The sequence below is a fragment of the Mauremys reevesii genome, linkage group 23, assembly GCF_016161935.1.
Source record: "Mauremys reevesii isolate NIE-2019 linkage group 23, ASM1616193v1, whole genome shotgun sequence".
Classification (NCBI taxonomy): domain Eukaryota; kingdom Metazoa; phylum Chordata; order Testudines; family Geoemydidae; genus Mauremys; species Mauremys reevesii.
Window position 1 is genome coordinate 3,554,016 of NC_052645.1, and position 4,221 is coordinate 3,558,236.

General features: G+C 57.4%; 1 non-coding gene across 1 annotated transcript; it reads left to right on the forward strand.

The window, feature by feature from the left end:
* Nucleotides 1-2,368: 2,368 nt before the first annotated feature.
* On the forward strand, nt 2,369-2,440 carry TRNAA-UGC. Its single transcript has one exon. It is a non-coding gene; the product is annotated as a tRNA-Ala (tRNA).
* The last annotated feature ends 1,781 nt before the right edge of the window (nt 2,441-4,221 follow it).

Sequence of the window (4,221 nt, forward strand, 5' to 3'; positions counted from 1 at the left end):
GGAATCCCAGTGCAGCAAAGCCATCCACTATGGCCTGCACGTTTCCCAGAGTCACAACCTTTCGTAGCAGCAGCTTAGTGATTGCTTTGGCTACTTGCATCACAGCAGCCCCCACAGTAGATTTTCCAACTCCAAATTGATTCCCGACTTACCGGTAGCTGTCTGGCGTTGCAAACTTCCACAGGGCTATCGCCACTCGCTTCTCTACTGTGAGGGCTGCTCTCATCTTGGTATTATGGCGTTTCAGGGCAGGGGCAAGCAAGTCACAAAGTTCCATGAAAGTGCCCTTACGCATGCGAAAGTTTCGCAGCCACTGGGAATCGTCCCACACCTGCAACACAATGCGGTCCCACCAGTCAGTGCTTGTTTCCCGGGCCCAAAATCGGCGTTCAATGGATAGAATCTGCCCCATTACCATCAGGATCTCCAAAGCGCCGGGGCCCGCGGTTTGAGAGAATTCTGTGTCTACATCCTCATCACTGTCATCGCCGCGCTGCCGTATCCGCCTCTTACTCGCCTCGGATTCAAGGTCCTGGTTCACCATAGACTGCACGAGAGTGTGCGAGGTGTTTAAAACATTCACGATTGCGGTATGGAGCTGAGCAGGGTCCATGCTTGCTGTGCTATGGCGTCTGCACAGTTCACCAAGCAAAAAAGGCGCGAAACGGTTGTCTGCTGCTTTCAGGGAGGGAGGGGTGAGGCTGTACCCAGAACCACCCGCGACAATGATTTTTGCCCCATCAGGCACTGGGATCTCAACCCGGAAATGCCAAGGAGCGGGGGAGGCTGCGGGAACTATGGGATAGCTACGGGATAGCTACCCACAGTGCAACGCTCCAGAAATCGACGCTAGCCTCGGACCATGGACGCACACACCGATTTAATGTGTTTAGTGTGGCCACGCGCACTCGATTTTATACAATCTGTTTTACAAAACCGGTTTATGTAAATTCAGAATAATCCCGTAGTGTAGACGTACCCAAAGTGTAACATAAGTGAGAAGAAAAACAACAGCATCACCTCCCTAGTGGTTAGTTAGGATTTGGCACTTTCACTGCTAACGCCTGGGTTCAATTCCCAGGTTCAATTCCCAGTGAAGGAAAAGTGACTTTAAACCAAAAACGCTTCAGTTATTCTTCACTTACAACATAAACAAATCCATGTTATTTTCCTGATTCCCCGCATCTTCCCAGTGTCTCCATGGCAGGGCTGGCACCAGCGCAGAAAGCAGGTCCCTGGGGCGGTCAATGGAAAGGGGAGGCTTCAGCAGCAATTAGTCCCTCTCAGAGGGAAGGACTTGTGGCCAAAAGCAGCAGAGGTAGAGCTGCAGTTGATTGCAGCTTTTTTCCCCCCCACTTGGGGTGGCAAAAACACTGGAAGTGGCCCTGCTCCAGGGAAGACAATTTGTTAAATCCCAGATGAGTGGGGTTATATCAGTTCTCAGCCTGAGTCCTTAGGTCTTAATCCTGAGGAAATTGTCCCATCATGGGGCCATTTCCCGCCTCTCTTTCCTAGGGAAGCACAATTTTCCTTGCACAGACACAGGAACAGCAAGATCTTTCTCTGTCCCTTGTGCAAAGCAGGGGGCCAAATTCCATGGAAACAATGGACAAGCAGGGGGCCCTGGGCACATCCAGCCCTGGCCGTGAGATGTTCCCTCCCCTTTTCTTTATGCCCCTGTTGTTATTTCATGGATTGTCTGGGATGGGGGAAAAGCTGAGTTCACTGCAGGTGGAGGGGAAAAGAACCCTGAAAATCTCAGGCCCCAACCCCTGCTACCAGGATCACCGAGGTGCTGGGAATCTGCATGGGAAAGGGACAGTGTGAATTGTCAAGGTGGGGAATGAATAACAATCTACAACTAGACCCACCTCATTAACCACCGACACAGGCTAATCCTGCTGATGATAGAAGGGAAACTGGGAGTGATTCTTTGCTGTTCAGCCATGGAAACAGTGACCCAATTGCACCGCAGTGAATGTGCTGGGGAAAGCTGGACTTCACAGGCAGGTGGAAAGAGCAGATCCTAGAAACACCTGGAGCTTCCCACACCACGGCTGCCACCAGGGTCAGGTGCTGAGAGACTCACAGTGCCCCTCCCCCCATTACCTTCCAGCAGGGGGTGGCAGCACCCCTCACCCAATGCAGGGGAGAGGGCTGAGTGCATCTCTGCACCCTGAGCCCAGGGCACCCACTCTCTCTGCTCCACACATCGAATCTGGCCCTACTGCAAAGTGACCCCTAAGAACCAGCAGCCTCCAGGACAGCAGGTTTGGCCTCAGATCAGGGAATGTGTCCCCCAGGCTGCTCTTAGGCCACTGGGTGCTCTGGAAATAGGACAGCTCTGAGTGTAACCTGCAGCCCAGCTGGGGATGTAGCTCAGTGGTAGAGCACATGCTTTGCATGTATGAGGCCCTGGGTTCAATCCCCAGCATCTCCAAGCTCTTTTTTTCACCCTGGTGCTTTGCTCATGCCCAGAGGGGATGTAGCCCAGCAGTCTCCCTGCAGGAGTTTTAATCCTGCTCAGTGAGGGGCAAGTGCCAATTGCATGGAAGGTCTGGGGGGGGTTCTGCTCCTAAGTCACCTCAGTACATGTAAGATTCCCACCGGCTGTGCTGCTTGGGACAAGGGTAGATGAGAAGGGCGAATCCTCCAGCACTGGAGGGAAAGGTCCCATCTGCACAGACTGAGAGGCCAGGACACAGAGGGTCAGTCAGTGCTCAGGGAGGAGAGAGGTCAGTGATTTACACCCACCAGGGGACACTGTCTTTCTGAGGCGAGTGCAGCTGGCTTGGGATGGTGCTGACGATGGATAGAAAAGAGTCTGGAGTCAATGACAGCCGAGACCACAGAAGGGGAAGGGGAATGGCAGCCCCACAGAAGGTCCTGGGTGCTCAGATGCCCCAGTTATTGCACCCTGGCCTGTCGTAGAGAGAGAAAAGATCCAGCGGGACCCAGCCCCCCTACAGTGATCCCATGGACAAGAACCTGGCTGGGAGTGGGGTGAAAGCTCCCTCTGGGCAAAGGGGAGCTGAAATCCCTCAGTGTCCTGGAGTTTAAGCAATAGAAGCTTCAAACCCTGCACGGGTGTGGGCTGAGGTGCATCAGCAGAAGGTTGGGCTGGACGGGGCGGCAGGTTTGGATAATTTTTTGTGGTGCCCAGAATGGGACCAAGTCCTGCCCCACCCCACCCCACCCCCACACAGGGCCAGCTTTAGGCCGATTCTCCTGATTCCCCTGAATTGGGCCCCACCCCTAAGAGGGCCCCGTGCCCAAGCCCTGGTACTGCGTACTGGCAAGAGCTGGTGCGCTGTACCAGGGTGGCCCGGCTTCCCCAGGGGGCAATTTAAAGGGCCTGGGGCTCCCAGCAGGGGCTGGGATAGGGCTGGGATAGGGCTGCGGGGTGCTGGGGGCTATTTAAAAAGTCCAGGGTTCCCATTGCTTCTACCGCCCCGGCCCTTTAAATAGCCCCCAGAGCCCCCCCGCTTCCCCAGGGCTCCCTCAGCTATTTACAGGGCTGGGGCGGTGGAAGCAGGGGAGCCCCGGGCCATTTAAATAGCCCCCAAGCCCCGGGCTGCTGCTGCTACCCCGGTGCTGACGGAGGGAGGTGGGGGCACTTACCGTACAGGGTGGGCTGGACCCTCTGTACCTGCACCCCGTGCCTGCACCCAGCCCCTCACCCCTGCCCTGCCTACACCTGCCCCTGCCTCCAGCCAGCCCCACACCCCCTGCCCACAGCCAGCCCATCTCCAGCCAGCTCTGCACCCCCTGCCCTGCCTCCAGCCCCTCACCCCCTGCCCTGCCTGCACAAGCCCCTGCCTCCAGCCAGCCCCACACCTCCTGCCTGCAACCAGCCCGTCTCCAGCCAGCCCTGCACCCCCTGCCCTGCCCGCAGCCAGCCCCTGTCTCCAGCCAGCCCAGCACCTCCTGCTCACAGCCAGCCCCTGCTGCACACCCTGCCTGAACCAGCCCCGCACCCCCTGCAGCCAGCCCTGCACCCCGTGCCCTGTCTCCAGCCAACCCCTGTCGTACCCCCTGCGACCCTGCCTGAAGCCAGCCAGCTCCCCACACCCCCCTGCCCGCACCAGCCCTACACCACCGGCCCTGCAACTCCTGCCCTGTCTGCAGCCAGCCCAGCACCTCCTGCCCTGTCTCCAGCCAACCCCTGCTGCACCCCCCCCCGCCTAAAGCCAGCCAGTCCTGCACACCCCGTCTCCAGCC